The following is a 16,872-nucleotide window of genomic DNA, read 5'->3' on the forward strand; positions in this document are numbered from 1 at the left end:
TTGTGGTGTGTCATTTTACGTATCAAAGTATAGCACGTTTCCGTTTGTTAACCTCCAATGCGTTATAAAAGTTTAATTGACGTGTCTTCATGTTTGTGCTTCCGTCCGTGTATACAGAATTTTCTGTTGTCACAATTGACAATACTGGTCACTTTTTTTCTGATGCGGCGATATGTTTTCTTTTCTTATTTTCAGCACGTCCCATACAGTTTTGAACTCGAATACCTCAATGAATTTTGGTCAAAAGTGTTTCGATTTTTTTTCTGTGTGTTTTATTGCTTTTTTATGCATTTCCGAAACATGAGTAGCAGCCTAAAAGCCAGGTAGAAAGAGGTATTTTTTGTTTTTGTTTTTTCAAAATTTTACTCAATTTATTTTTCTACTATTGCTTACTTATGTCTGTTATGTTATGTATTAATGTCTTATTTTGACCATTTTCGTGGACGTAGAAGCGAAAACACTTCCTAGGGTGGCCATGGTCCCGTTGTTAGAGCAGGAATTAGAAACTGGAAGGAGCAAATTCAATCATTGGCTTAGGACACGCTGAGGCAAAGAAACGAGTGAAAGAAACCTGATTTTTCCCAGTACTTTACTTCAGTTCCTAATCTAGAGCAACCGGTTAACCGGTCAACCAGAAGTGTTCTAATAAAACTACTAGTTAACCCATCCTATATGAAAACATTGTATGCTGCTGGACACTCACCGTTGGCCTCATCAAATCAACCTCATAAAACCATTTTTTAGCAAGCACTAGAAAATATAATATTTTCTAGTAGTATCTTTATATAAAGTAACTAGCATTCCCGTACCCGGCATTGCTCGGGTAATGGAATTAGCAGGGGTTTACAGTGCTTGGTGCACCTAGTTTCGAAAATCCCCTATAATAAATACAGTGAAACCTCCCTTAACGGACACTCCCGAATAACGGACACCTCTAATTAACGGACATTTTTGCAAGTCCCAGTCCCTCAATATAGGCCATTCCATGTAATTCACTCTGAATAACGGACACTCCGAATAACGGACAGTTATTTCACAAAAAATTTCCCTTGCGATCATAGCACTTCCGTTTTTTTTTTCTTTTCACAGAATATCTTAGTAACTGCTTGCCTTACAAAGCTTTTCATCCTCCACAACTGATATTCCCCCCCCCCCCCTCCCGTCATTTCCTTATCACTGTTTCTTGGAATTAAAAGAGTGGTAATGGACAGAGGCAGCGATTGGGGCTTAAAAGTTGGGGGCAGAAAAAAAAACTAAAAGGCATTTTGCAGGCAGCAAATAAAAGTCATAATTTTGTAACGGCTAGTTTTGAGAGTATTGAAGCAGATAAGTGAAAACTGATGTCAGTCTAACAATTAACGTACGTTTTTCTTAAGATTTTAATGAATTTTGTGCACAATAACTATTTAAAAGTTAAGATAAAAAAGAGGAAACTGGGCGCTTTTTCTAACTGGGGCTCTCAGGAGATGCAATTAAGCAGACCGACGCCGGTAGTAGTCGGCTTTATGGCGCCGTGGTTTCGTTGGGTTGTTTAAATTTTAGACATGAAAAAGATTTGCTCATATTCAATGTAATATTGCCAACTGTCAATCATGCAATAGTGATACACGAGCTAAAATAAATAAATTAACCATAAAAAGTGTGTGTGGGGGGGGGGAGGGGGGTTGCTCCGTCAAATAGCCGCCGTTGGTAATGCAAAAAAGAGATGTCAAACTGTTTTAACTCATTACTTTAATTGATTAAATGCTTTTTAAGACAAGTGTGTGCTGTCAGTATACCTTTATTAAGAAAAAACAGATTAATTACACTTGACGTAAAATGTAGTAAACCTTTCGCAATTGTTTCGATTGTGTTCTACAAAGGGAACAACAGCCCATTTTGAAAAAGGTAAATTAAGTAGGTCCTCCTAATAGCGGACACCTCCCAATAACGGACAAAACTTCTAGTCCCTTGACTGTCCGCTATTCAGAGGTTTCACTGTACTTATTTCCTATAACTTTTTCTAATTTGGGAAGGAACCCGGGGACCCTGGACTCCTTATATATATATGCCCTTGTCCTTAACGATCTTTAACTGTTATTAACGATCCTTTTAAAGTATTGATTATCTTTGCAAACACAGGTCATCCACATTTTATTGTTATACCTATGTTTAAGCTAGAACTTCTTTGTATACAACATTTTTAGTTTTTTTTTCCGGTGCTAAAATTATTAAACTGCTTGATGAACCGGCTTTGGAGCAAGCTACATAACATTGGTCGTGTGAAAAAAAAAAGTCTTCTCTTATTAAATCGATCCCTGCTACTTTTAATGTCTGTCCTTGTGATTTATTAATGGTTATTGCAAAGCAAACTTTAACAGGAAACTGCACTCTTCTAAATTCAAAAGGATAGTCCTCCTGTGATGATGTTCTTAAAAACTTCGTTTCTAGTTTTGAAAAAATAAAAGCAAAAGATAGAAACATTATGATTTGACTTGAGAAAAGCCTAGAAGAATCACATGAGAAACAAAAACAATATCAAATTTATAGTTCGCTATCGACCAAAAGTTGAGATGAAGTACTGAATAATGATTTGAATGGAGGAAAGCCTTCGAAAATAAGGGATTTGAATTTCAATGACAGGTTTTTAATTTCGCAGAAATTAAGGGGTTTTAATTAATTTCTCCCGAACTAATTGAGATTTCGAAAAATCCTTTCTTAGTGGTTACTTTTGTAATCATGTGGACATGCCTGCCAAATTTCAAGTCTGAAGCTTCAGCGGTTTCGGCTGTGCGTTGATATATATATATATATATATATATATATATATATATATATATATATATATATATATATATATATATATATATATATATATATATATATATATATATATATATATATATATATATATATATATATATATATATATATATATATATATATATATATATATATATATATATATGTTATCTCAGGACATTGATTTTTATATATTAAGATTTCAAGCAGTAATAATAAATTTCAGTCATTATGCACATTCTCTCAATAAATATTACTCATACTCAGTTACGATGATTACAAATGTCATTTTGTGCAAGAAGCAATAAATTCGAATAATTCATAAAAATTAATCTAACTCATCTTATTTGCTAAAAGTAATTATATAAATATCATCTACTTTAAATTATGTCCATAAAAGTTGATATTCCAAAGGTTTAAAAAAGTTAAAGTTTTTTTTTTTTTTGATTTGATTTTGAAATAAACTGCTGAACAGATGGTGTCCCCTACGTTCCGTCGAAACAAAGTTTCCTTCCTCCTGTTTTTCAGTTTCAACCTTGCCGTTTAATACATTTAAGGGGGGAGGAAATTTTAATTGTCGGCGAAAAGTGGGGTGAACAGAATATATTTATATACGGATTTTAAAAAAAAGTACATCTATAATGACGGGGAAAAACCTTTATGTTAACAACATTGATTTTTAAAATGTGAGTCTCACCAGATATTTCCTAGTTATGCGTTTTGCATACAAACGAAAATGTTTTGAAATTTAAAAAAAAAATGAAACTGCTCATTCTTTCCCCAGAATTTTCTCTCTCCTTCTTTCTTTCATTTAATCAAACCATACTGCGAAAGATAACTTTAGCATTTCTGTCACTGTATCTGCAAAAATAATTGCTTAGAAAACTTTACTGCAGCGACAGATATTCCTTCCAAAATGCACTTTGTTGATACTCTGTAAAAAATTCTAAAAAGAAACTACTACTCTTTTCAGAAAAATTTTGTCAATGAAAAGGATAAACAGCAATTTGAAATTTCTCTGATATTTTTAAAGATAGATTTTTTTTTTCAAGTTAATATCAAAAACAAAAATGTACATCGAATTCTATTAATCAACAATCAAAAGTTTATTTTCAATCAATAGATAGATACACATAATGGCAGATGAAAAAGTTGACAGTGGCACCGCAATTCAATACATTGCAAATTTTTTTTCTATAGTAAGTCAAAAAGTTGAAGAATCGCCGAGAGTCAGTGGCTTATTACGCACAGTTGAAGAATATACCAACATCCCTGGTGCTTATATAATTTCAGCTATGATTTCAATTTTTTTTTTTTCGTTTTATTAAAATGCAGGTTGATAGTCCTGGAGGAACCTTATCAATATGAATTATGTGGAAATTATTGCATGGAGCATGCCAAATTGGAGAAAAATTTGCTGTTGCTGAAGTACTTGTTGCGGCCCTTTTCCGTTGAAGGTATGCCACTTGGCTTGACGACTCGTCTACCTTGACGGGGGGAGGGGGTCACGTCATTTTTATCTAATACAGCTAAAATATAGAGATTTATCCGAGAAGGTCTCCGAACCTATTCCTTTCCTTTTCCGTTGGAAGTGTTAAAATTGCGTTTCGTAAGAATTCTGGGGAATATTTCGAGACTCTTACCCCCTAACATGATCGAAAGTCGTCTAAAATTGCACTTTTTTTTTTTTCTTTTCTTTTCTTTTTTTTTTTTTTTAGTTTCGGACAATTACCGGAGGAAAGTCACTGAACCCATTTCTTCCCCTAATAACGCCACCTGAGATTACAACCGCGTCCTTAAGACTTAAATTTTTCAAAATGCACGAGGGAAAGCCTCCTAACATCACCAAAGATCGTCTGAAATTGCCTTTTTCAAACTTCTATTCCAAAAAGTTTCGGGGAGGGAGATTCGAAAACCATTCCTTTCCTCAACGCCGTCAAAGATGGCCTACACTTCTGTTTTAGTACTTCAATTTCAGAAAATTGCCATTGTGGACCCTCAAGGGAGGAGCGATCTCCCCCATCACCCCTCCCTTGTATCCGTCCTTGCTTCCCAGTAAACTATTTTGTCAAAAACTATATCGCTTCGAAAAGTTTAAATAATATGTGTTCCCAAATTCTTACGTAGTTATGAATCCCCAATTCATTACCTCGGTCTGTTGGAGTGGTTTGTTTTCGTGTAAGAACGGGCCATGACTATTTGCAAAAACATCTGCGTCGAATTGAAGTGAAGGATTCGCCCTGTTGTCCTCTGTGGCACCAGGTTGAGTTGAACGGTGATCATTTTAGAAACTAAAGTACTTTTCACTTTTTCACTCCACGGTCCATCGTACCTACCACTGTTTGTGGTTTAACCAGTTGATTGGGACCCTGAAGACAGTTCTGATTTTTTGATCCAGACCAGGAGCCGAGCAATCCCTGGCATCATTTCACTTGGAGGACTTTTGTGACCACCAGCATATTTAACGTCTCCCAGACGGTGGATCTTTGACCGAACAGGGTCGAGCCCGGGACCCTCTAGTCACAAGTTCGATGCCTTAACGATCAAGCCACCACAGCCCCTTTTAAAGTTCTTAAACGACAAGAGGCTAACGAGGCTGAAAAAAATTTCACATTTTTATGCTTCTTCATCTTATTGGGCAGCTGGTCAGGAAGTGGCAAAAATGCCGCAGACAGGCGTGGATAAAAAAAAAAAATATTGTATATATTTTGAAAATAATATACAAAAGCAAAATTGGAATAAATTATTACTGTTTCGTATTGTAAGTACATTTTTAAATTGTACATTCTTAAATGTACAACGAACAAATGAATAAGAGTGGAAATAAAAATGCAGGAAACTCGAAAATTCATAGTATATTTTCCTCAAACTATAAGTTACGAATATGGTCGAATCTTGAATGCTGGGCGAACACTAGTAATGATAATTGTTCCTAACATTTGGAACCTAGTCTGGCAAAAACATTTTGAAAACGTACCAAGTGCTCTACGTTGTATTAATTCCCCCCGAATACCGAAATGACTAAATGCTACCACATTCCAAACAAAAAAAAAAAAAAAAAAAGTTTCAAATTTACCACTTATAACGCATGCAATTCGCAACTTTATTGCCGAATACGCTACCTTGCGGTGATTAATAATACTAGAGAAAACGGTAAAACATTCAATTCCACGTGTTTTCTTTGGGGTAAATTACAGGTTTCAGGCAGTTTGTGGTGCAATGTAATTTCAGAAGAATAGAAAAGAAACTTTCTCACAAATGCGATGAAAAATTACTGCCATTCACTAAGCGTCAAAGCAAGTAATAAGTTACGGCATTTGTTCATTTGTTTGCTTTACCTTTTTCATCCGCCATTAGACAGTGACTGCAGCGCCCCCTTATTTTATTGGTGTTGCGAATAGACGGCATTCCCTTATCCATTGATGACGAAAAGTGTATTTGGTTTAAACTCCTCGATGTTTGAAGGAAAGCCTTTTGTTACATTTAATATTTTTCTTTGCCTCTCCTTTTGAAATTATTTTGCACGTAAGAACGTGCAGTTTTACGTCTTACATATTGTTTTATTTCATACACTTTCTCTTTAAAATTTAAACTTTCCGATCAGAAAATTTCACAGCTACGTTTCGTTCAAATCAATAGATAGATACACAAAATGGCGGATGAAAGTCTTGATAGTGGCACTGCAATTCAATACGTTACAAATCTCTTTGCCACAATAAGTCTAAAAGTTGCAGAATCGCCGAGATTCAGTGGTTTATTACGCACTGTTGAAGAATATACCAACATTCCTGGTGCTTATATAATTTCAGGTATGATTTAATTTTTTATTTATTTATTTATTTATTTTTTTCGTGTTCTTCATTTATTTGGCGGAGTATGTTTTATTTAATGTAACTTTTATTCCTGTTTTTGGCTTGTTCTGTTGAAAATTTGAACAATAAATTTCAGCTTGACCTGTAGATAAACACTATGTTTTGCCTTGTTTGGCGCAAGATGTTTTAGTTCTAAACGCTTTGGAAATTCCTTTATCAACGTTCTCACATGCAGTGGCGGATCACTGCATAGGCGCATGAGGCGCTAGCTGGGGCCTCCAGAAAAGCAGGGGGCCTCGGAGCTGTGAACTGGCCTATCCTCAAAACCAAAATTTTGTGTTGAGAATTTGTCGTGGAAAACCATAATTTTGAGTGGAAAATGTTCAAAACTCATGAAAATTGATATTTAATCATGAATTTTAGGCGCGGGCTGATTGCTTTTAATAGGGCCCCCTGAGTCTTAGAGGGCCCCTGGCTTCAGGTGCCTTTGTTTGGATTTTCCCTAGAGTTTGGATTTTCTTTTTTCTTCCCGCAATTTCAGCATAAAATTGTCTTTGTAAAATACTCGACAAAATTATTCTGATAAAATACACAGTTAGTCTTGCCAGCAGGCCCGGATCTGCGTACCCGCAAACCACGCAGAGTTCAGGGGGGGGGGGACACGACTTGAAAGGGCCCAATGTCCCAAGAAATTGAAAAATAGTAATAAATAAAAAAAAACACTAGCACTAAGTTCTTATTAACTATACGAATGTACACACTGTTGGTCTCTGGGGAGTGGCCCTACAGAGTTTTTGCAGGGGGCCCCAAAATTTATACATCCGGGCCTATTTGCCAGAAAAACTTTTCCCGTTCCAATGAGTTCTTTGACCACTTACAAGTCGCCTTCGTCTGAGTAAGGAGTATGCAAAAAAAAGTACTATTGATATACACATGAAGATATTTGCTTTAATTGGAATAGCCGTATAGCTAGGAAGTGTCGAGAGGGGGTAGAGTGGGGTGAGACCCCCCCCCCCCTCTTCCCAAACAAATTATAACCAGTCGTCATTTTTGTGTCAGTTTTATATCAGTCCTCAAAATATACCGATCGTCATTTGTGCGATTATGCCCGAATCGGTGTTTCTCTAAATAATAAGGGAGCAGGCAGCAGGATTTACAACATGGGTTGTAAAACTCGACCTCTTGGAATGGTCACTCTTCTTGACTAACAATTATATTCCCTTTCCTTATCTAGAATGCTGAAGGGAGAAGAGACAGATCTGTGGGGGGGTCCAGATCGAAGTCGTTTTCACACGCTGGGCACAGCGCACAGCGCTGTGTTTTCCTGTGTTTTCTTTCTTTACTTTTTGCTAAATTTCCCACTTTCCCACCAGTGACCAACCCGTAACAAGATAGTTTTATGACGTATTTAACTAAATAAGCAGTTTGGAAAAGGCGGGAATTTTTTCTTTCTTTTTTTTTTTTTTTTGGAGGAAGAACGAAGAAGTTATGTCATTTGCAGTTTTGATTCACTCGTGCTCGTTGCTTTTGCTCTGTGTCTTTAATCAACGACAAGACCATTCCTTTTGAGATAAGTTTAATATGTTTTAATAACTATTTAATTTTTAGAATTATGCTGCAATCTTGGTGCTAAATGATAAATTTTGAAATATAATAGGCTACAATTAAAGTGGTACAAAGGTATTGCTTTTGAAAAAAAGAATATACTGTTAATTCTTCTTTAAATTATATTTCCATTACAGAGAAAAGAACCATTTTTCAATTCATTACAAATACGCTTTATAAAATTAGTATAAAAATTTTTAAATGCCTCTGCTGCGAAAGTAGTTGATTTTGAGTGTTCTCCTTTCACTGGTGCCATTTGTTGTAATATATTTTACAATTTCAATTTCATTAAGATTGATTTACTTATTAAAGACAAAAGTTTTATATAAAAACAACGGCAAACCTAACCTGACAGCGTCATAATGCTATAATTAAGATCTGCGTAGCTTTCTTAATGCTGCCAGGTTAGTTTCTCCCCCAACTATTGAAGTGTTTCAGTTTTATTTTCAGGAGTGTACATCAATATTTGCCATGCACTAAAGAACATGTTTTACTGCTTTAAAAAAAATGATGGTAATGATTATAAAAAAAAACATAGGCTTTAAGATTTGCTTGAAAACTTCTGAAGAATCAGAATTTTCAAATATTAAAGGAAATTAACTTACGAATTTTAAATTTTATAAGTATATAATTAATTTCAGGAAAAGTAAAAATATGAGAGTAAGAATTTCACTTGGATTCGTTCATAGTTGCGAACTCATTATGCTTTTCTCCTCATCACCCCACTTCTTAGCGTACGCCTTAGGATTACCTACCACCCAGGACTCCGAAAGCGGATGAACTCTTTGAATTTCAGAAAATACTCGAGCAAAGGTCCCTGAACAGACTTTCTTTAATATTATAAAAAAATTAAGTTTTTTAAAATACACTTAGAAAAAGTTTAAATGGTATAGCCCCTGAATATAAAATGTTATTAAAGTTTTTAGGACCATAATTTTGAGAAAAAAATTTCATGGAAGAGCCCCATCACCTCTATCCCGTAAAACTGTTTATCATGTAAATTTTGTCTCCAAATTTTTCTTTAAAAGTTCAATTTCGAAATTGGAAAGGGGAGAGGGGCAGAGAATTGGTTTCGATTTTTTTTTTTTTTTTTAATATTGGGGGCACTCCCTGGGCTCCATCCTTTACCCTAACGTTAATAAAATGGCCTATAATCGCGTTTTTAAGGTTTCAATTTCTACCACTTTCCGCTGAGACAACTTCACCTTTTTGTCCATAAACACCAGCAAAGGAAGTCTAAAATGGCGTTTTTAAACCTTCAAGTTTCAAAAAAACTTTTCATGCTGATATGCCTGTATTTTAAGACAAAATCAACTTCGTAGACCTTAAGATTTTTTTTTAAGAAAGAGAAAAACCTATGCTGCTGCTACTTTTTTTCTAGAGAAGGGGAGGGGGGGTGTAGTTAACAAAAAAAAAATGCTCAATATAAAACTGATTTATCTATACTTTCTACTTACTAATTGTCATTCATCTTCTACAAAAAAGCTATACAACAAAATAGGAACCCAAACGTAAGTACTTGGTTCAAAAAGCTTATTTAGAACAAAAGTTAAATGGTTTGTCCCCATGTGGGAAGTAATATTTATTTTTATAATGCTTATCTTGCGTTGTTAGTCTGAGCATTAGCTTGTTCTTCCAATACAAAGACTCAGTTTGCTTTTATTTGTGTTTCTGTTCAGTGAAGTTGGATTATTTCTTGCACATATAATTTTTAAATTTAGTCACTAACTTTTTGTTTTAAAAATGTGAATAACAGTTTGTTATATTTAAATGCCATAGGAAACGAAATTCTCTTCCCTGTAGTTGAAAAGGCAGAGAGAAATAGATGCAAAATTAGCACATGGTGCCATGCAGACAGGGATGAATTTAAAGCATTTTATTTTCACAGGTATTGTCTCATGCTGATGCGACGAGACAAAGAGGTTGACAAGTAGCTTGAAAAATCAAGCTGTATTTTTAATTCCATGTTCTTTGTCCTTTACTGAAAACATATTGGTTATAATGAAGCAATCCAAAGCTTTTGTTTCAAATTAACTTCAAGATAAAATTTTGTAAGCGGAGGTTTTCTTATAGTTTTAGTTGCCATGAAAAACAATTATTCATTTGCGTCTTTAAATGATTTATCTGGAATTTACAGGGGTATTTTTGATGATTCTGAGATACCAAAAAGTATCAGATTATCTGATAAAAAGAAAAATGCAATAAATTTTGGACTTGCACCTTGCACTCTACTTTAAATCCCTCCTTCTTAAGGACATTTTTTCAACAACAACAAAGCGAGTTGACAGACGCAATTGGAAATATGTACATTTATTTTTACTTCATTTCATACTGATCACTGTGTTAAAGAATAAAAGATTGAATGCCTTGTATTGTAATTTCAAGATTGAATTTGAAACGTTTTATCATCCACTGCGAAAATCAAGCTTATACATTACGTTTAAGTTTTAAAAAAAAAAACTTGATATCTGTTTGTCCTAAAATTTTATCGAAATTCTATCCTAAAATTTTTGAAATCACCACTCCGATCCCTGTAAATGCCAGAAAGCGGGGCTCGGAGGATCTCTCCCCCTGTGCTGACTAAATTACGATTAGGAGGCAAAATTTTTCACTGTAATGTGTTTTTTTTGGGGGGGGGGGGTCAGAAATGTCGTTTTTTTCCCTTTTAAATAAGAATGTAACAGTCCCCCCCCCCCCAAGCTTGTTCGTTTACTCAAAAAATAAAAAAAAGTTATGATTTCCAGCATTGTTAATATTAGTAAGACGCTATCGGTTTTGTTGTGAGGGCCTCAGGATCAGGCTGCGCCTGGAGCCTCACAATCACATGATCCGCCACTGCTCACATGTATCTCATTTTTCAGTGTTGAAACGATCTGAAGTCGGCAACGCTTTTTCTTTTTTCAGTGCAGTACCTGTATCTTTAAAGTTAAATAAACACGAATTCGTTATATCTGGAGTAGGATCAAGTCGGCAAAATTGGAACGCAAAATTCTTCATTAGTAGTAGTAAAAAAAAAACCACCGTTGTGATTATAATCCTTTACAACACATGGCTTTGTTCACTGAACCATGCAACTGCTAATATAGTGAATATGGCACATACTGTTATCCATCGAGGTAGCATTACGGTAACATGGTCGCGTTGGCGTATTTGGTAGAATTACGGTAACCGGGTCGCGGCGATAAATGTTTCATTCTGGCAACCCGCTACCTCAATTGGCGACAGAGCAATATTAGCAACCCTACAAAAAAAGCTGATTCGCTATTCGTTTGGCCAATCGGCGATACACAAAACTGTAATTGATTTGTCTCATAAATCTTTTTTTTTTCTAAAGAATTATATTTTTAAATTTCTGAAAGTTGATTTTTTTCTGAAAATTGGCAACGTAAACTGTATCTTTTCAATTTTTAGATAGTCGAAACATTTTATAAAATTTTACATCGTGGAATGTTTTTCACTCTTAACTATTTTAAGTTGCTGATTTAAAAATTAGTCATTCATACCTTTTGACTACTTTTTTTTTTTAGATTTTGCTCGCCGTAAGTACTTTCCTTCATGTTTTATTGTTCGATCTTTAATTTAAAATTAATTAATTATTGTAATTATTCAGTAAGGTAAAATTAAAATTTGCAGTTATGATAACGTTCTCTGACTGGATCTTTTCGCGTAGTTTAATTTATCTAATAGATTTTTTTCGTTTTACTGTTACACTTTAACTGCACTTAATGCCGTTTTCTGTTTAAATGACAATTTATTTCATACTTACATGTCGTTTTCGATCCAACTTTTAATGTTGTTAAATTTTGTTAGAATTTATTTTACATTTTTTTGTTCCTTAGAATTTGTTTCAATGTGCTTTGGTAGAGTTATTTAAATGTTAAATGGAGTTGTTAAATCATTTAATTAGAATGTTTATGTTACATTTTAACAGAGCTTTAACGTCATTTTGTAGTATTTTTAATTTATTTAGCAATTTTTTTGAATTTTAATACAATGTTAATCTTACTAATATTATATATGCGAAAGTTTGTCTGTATGGATGTATGGATGTACGGATGTATGGATGGATGTTTGTTACTCTTTCACGCAAAAACTACTGAACGGATTTTGATGAAACTTTACAATAATATAGCTTATGCATCAGAATAACACATAGGGTAGTTTTCGTCCCGTTATGGGGGGCAAAACCCCCTTAGGGGGGCAATAAAACACAATTTTTGTATAAATTCTCTAATATTGGGATGAAAAAATACTTGCACATATTTACATTATATGTCCATCGAAAGCTCTGATTTTTCTGCTGAAGATGGCACCTGTTCGAAATTTCTAAGTAGAATAAAAAACGAGTTATGAGCTTTTTAGATCCATGTTCGAAGGCTTTCCTCAACTCAATACAGTATTTAGTGTATCATCTCAACTCCCTGTCGATAGCGACAATTGTTGTATTGTTGACTTTCTTTGCTTTTCGTGATTGTTCAAGGCTTTTCTCAAGTCAAATCTTGAAGTAAGATTTTTGCACAAGATTGGCAAATAATACATGATTTGGCTGATGATTTTCCATTTAAACGGAACTTTAATGTAATTAATGGTTTTTATTATTATTTATGCTGATTGAACACTTACTCATTATCCAAACAACCAGCAGATCGCCAAAATTTTTGCAGAAAGATTTCCGTAGCTGATGCATTTGGCAGTTTTTTTCAACGTTGCTGTTTTTGAAGCCGAAGACTACGTCATAATGTTTCTCAGCTTTCACCATGTAAACAAAATATCGCCAATCAAAGAATTTTCAAAAGACCTTTTTTACTGTGTTAAATAATCCAGCAACTAAATTAGGCAAATCCATAAACAGCACAAAAACTTCCATTAATTTTCCTTTTTGCACAATTTCAAACAATCACCAAATTGTATTACTTATTTTGGTAACATTTCGGATGAAACTGTTTAGCGCCATTTTATGGTGACCAAAAATATCTCAGCATCTAGCGACGATATCTCTGTAACGAAAATTAATATCATATCGTTTTACAAAGTAAGGAAAGAATCTGGGAGCATCATCGAAGGTACCCCGAAAACGACTTTCGCAAATTCGGTAAAATCGCACCAAGAGCCACAATGATTGAAATTTCCCGAAATAACTAAAGCAAGTATAAGGGGATTACGAGCGCAGCTACTTTTTTTTAATCACTTCGTACTTCATTAGCCATACAGAGAAGGTTTTAGACTCCATGTTAAAAAAAAAGTATCAACAGATTAATCTTTTTAAATATGAGAAGATTAATTTCATGTTTTTTAAATTTGTATATGCTTAAATATAGTGCTTTCGTTTCTAAATCAATATTACTTTGTTCTTTATACTTAGTGCTATTTTAGTTTTATGGGTAAGGAAGAAACTCGATTTTTAATCACGTCAAAAAGATGTGTTTTAAATTCTTTCACTTAAAACAGAAAACAAAAGCAAGTAACGATTTTTTCTAATAATTATTACTGACCCAGGCGACGCCGGGTATTTTTGCTAGTATTACATAATGTTTCGTTTGTTATTTGCTCATTGCTAGTTATTTATTTTGTTCGAATAAATTGTGCACGCTAGCCAAAAACAGCTTAAGTTATTATTATTTTTTTTTGCATTAAATGTTTTTGAAAACTATCAATTATCTGTTCCAAATTCGGAACTCCAGCGCTCGAATACACTACCTTGCGGTGATTTACAAAACTGCCGATGGAACTAAAACATTGCCACGTTGCGTTCCACGTGTGTCTGTTGACGTAAACACAGGCAGTTTGTTCTGAGTATTTATTAACGCAATCGATGTGTCTTAGTTTGCTTTCAGCTACAGAAATTAATTCGTCCCTTAGTAGTATTCTCGAGCTTCTCAAAATAATGTTAGTTTTCCTTATTTCTTTCAAAAAAGTATAAATGGTGGAAGCGTAAACAAGAAAACTCTGGATTAACAAAATTGGATAACGTTATACCAGGTAAAATTTTTTATTGTTTTGTATGAATTTGTAGGAATATGAGTTTTTTTTAATCTTAAATTAATTTAACTAATCATATTTTACAGCAGCATTTAGTTGGAATGGACAGTATGCAAAATATTTTCTTGAATTTATTATCGTAGAACAAAATGAAAAATGTTTAACCGAGAAATAATTTACTTTATTCCTTTTATTCTCAGCTGAAAGGTTTCGCCAAATTTGTTTAGGGTTATAGTTTTAGTATTGTGCGAGCAAAGTAGCCTTGGCGAGATTTCGCGTTTTTAGTTAAACCATTTTTAATTTTTATCATGAGTGGAATAAAATGATAGTAAGATTACAGAATTCGATAAGTAAAAAGGAATAATGGTCAATCAACTGAAAAGAAAACTACCACCATATATAAACTGTGAGTACACATTTTATTTATTTTGTTCTGAGTGAATTTGAATAAATATCAGTTTTTCAATTCGATGAAAAAAAAAAAACGAACTTAACAACATTGACTGGACACTTTTCCTTAACCTAATTTCACATAAATGATTTAAATAACCTTTGTGACTACAATATCCTACTGAAATAGACAGTATGCAAATAAATTTTCTTGAAAATATTTATCGCAGAACAGATTGAAAAATCCAGAAAGAACGTTAAGAGTTTGAACAATAAAAAATAAAAGTTCGCCAAAAATCTGTTTATAGGGTTATGGTTTTAAAATTGTGTGAAAGAATAATGTATCTTGACAAGATTTCGCATACCAGGTAAATCATTTCCATGACGAATGAATTAAATGCATGATTTCTTTGGATATCCAATCATATAGTCATAGAAATAAATTATCTAGTGTTAAACGTTACTCTTGACAGTCTGCCACGTATGTGCACTATGTGACAAAAATGTCAACAAATGCCGGAAATGTCACGAAACTGAACTTAATATGGCCGAAGCGTAGGGGCTGTGTGTTGGCGGTAAAAGGTCAGGTCTGTGCCCACGCAGGGCCCTTAGCAGGCAGAAGGTAGCGACAAACACACAGAGAGCACGTAACAAGCGCATGGACGTCATCAGCTGTTTACCTCACGGCTCTCGGCCGCGGGGCGCTCGGGGGAAAACACAAAATTTCATTGGAGCTATCTATTCATAGCTGTTGTTCATGCACATGAAGCGTGCACAGCAGAGGCAAAAACAAATACACACAAATAACACACACACATATATATATTATACGTACATATGTATGTATGTATGTAGTGAGAGGCACACACAGACACACCCCGAAGCCATGGTTGAGTCTGAGGTGCCCCCTATAGTTCGTTGGAGTTGGGAATATCCACTCCCCCACCCTTCTTTTTTCTTTCAAGTATTTAATTGTTTTCTCTCTTAAAAAAATGCCAGCTGTACTCTATGATTTCCTAAATTAGGTTTAATAATATGTTTCTTTGTATATTTTGTTACATTATCATCATTTAAAAGAGGAAAAAGAATTCTAATATTTTTTTTCTTTGCGGTTACGATCAGAGAAAGAAAGTTAACAGACTCTTTGTTACCAAGGTGACAAGTTGAGTCATCCATAGCTCCGCCCATTTTCTTAGGATATTTTCTTATTGGTGGATTTCCTTTGTTTACATCGAAGTACTTTGTTTACATTGAGTCGTAGGTGCCAACTTTGGCTGCATTTGAAATAATCCGCCAACGCGACCCGGTTACCGTAATTCTACCGCGTATTTTTTTCAAAAACAGCCAAATTTGGCGCCTACGACTCAATGTAAACAAAGTACTACATTGCAAACAAAGGAAATCTTCCAATGAGAGACACCCGAAGAAAAGGGGCGGAACTTTGGATGGCTCAAACTATCGCCTTGGAAACTAGAATTGTTTATTAATCTTTTTCTTTTTCTGATCATAAACGTAAAGAAGCAAAAAAATTTTTTGAAAAATATTAATTTGAATTTTGGCATTTTCAATTCAAATTATATGTTTCGAAATCACGAGTTGCGACAGGACCCTGCTCATTGGAGTTATTGTTTCTAGAAACGGCTCATGTCCCCCCCTAGACTGCCCCTCCTCTTGGACGGTTACTTGTGTATAGTTGTGTATGTGTATGTGAAGGCTTGTGCGTAGACCTGTGTGAATGCACGTTGGCATGTGTGTATGTGTATAAAGGCGAGCATGCGTGTGTATGTGTGTATGTGTTTGAGCGTGCGTGTGTTAGGACATGGACGCCTCCGACCAGGAGAAGCGGATTCTGGGAGACAGTGCTTAGGACCCGAGGAGCCGTGCCTGCAGAGGACAGTGGGCGGTGGTGCTGCAGAAGCCCCTGGTTCAAGCTGAAAAAGGAACCAGACATCAAAGACGGTCAAGTGAAAACAATGAGCAATCGTGATTGCTCAAAAAATTAATTTGAATTTTTTCATCTTGAATTCAAATTATGTTTTTCGCAATCACGAGTGTGTGTGTGTGTATGTAGGCGTGTGTGTTTGTGCAGGCATGAGTGTGTGGGTAGTTGTGTGTATGAGTGCTTGTGTGCGTGGGGGCGGGGTATGTGTATGTGTGTAGGCATATGTATTTGTGTCTGTGGGTAGTTGTGTGTATGTGTGTGTAATGCGTTTGTATGTGTGTGTGTGTGTAGGTGTCTGTATGTATGCGTGTGTAGGTGTCTGTATGTATGCGTGTGTATGTGTTTGCGTGTGTGTGTATGTGT

The sequence above is a fragment of the Uloborus diversus genome, chromosome 6 (genome assembly GCF_026930045.1).
Source record: "Uloborus diversus isolate 005 chromosome 6, Udiv.v.3.1, whole genome shotgun sequence".
In the NCBI taxonomy this organism is placed as follows: Eukaryota; Metazoa; Arthropoda; class Arachnida; order Araneae; family Uloboridae; genus Uloborus; species Uloborus diversus.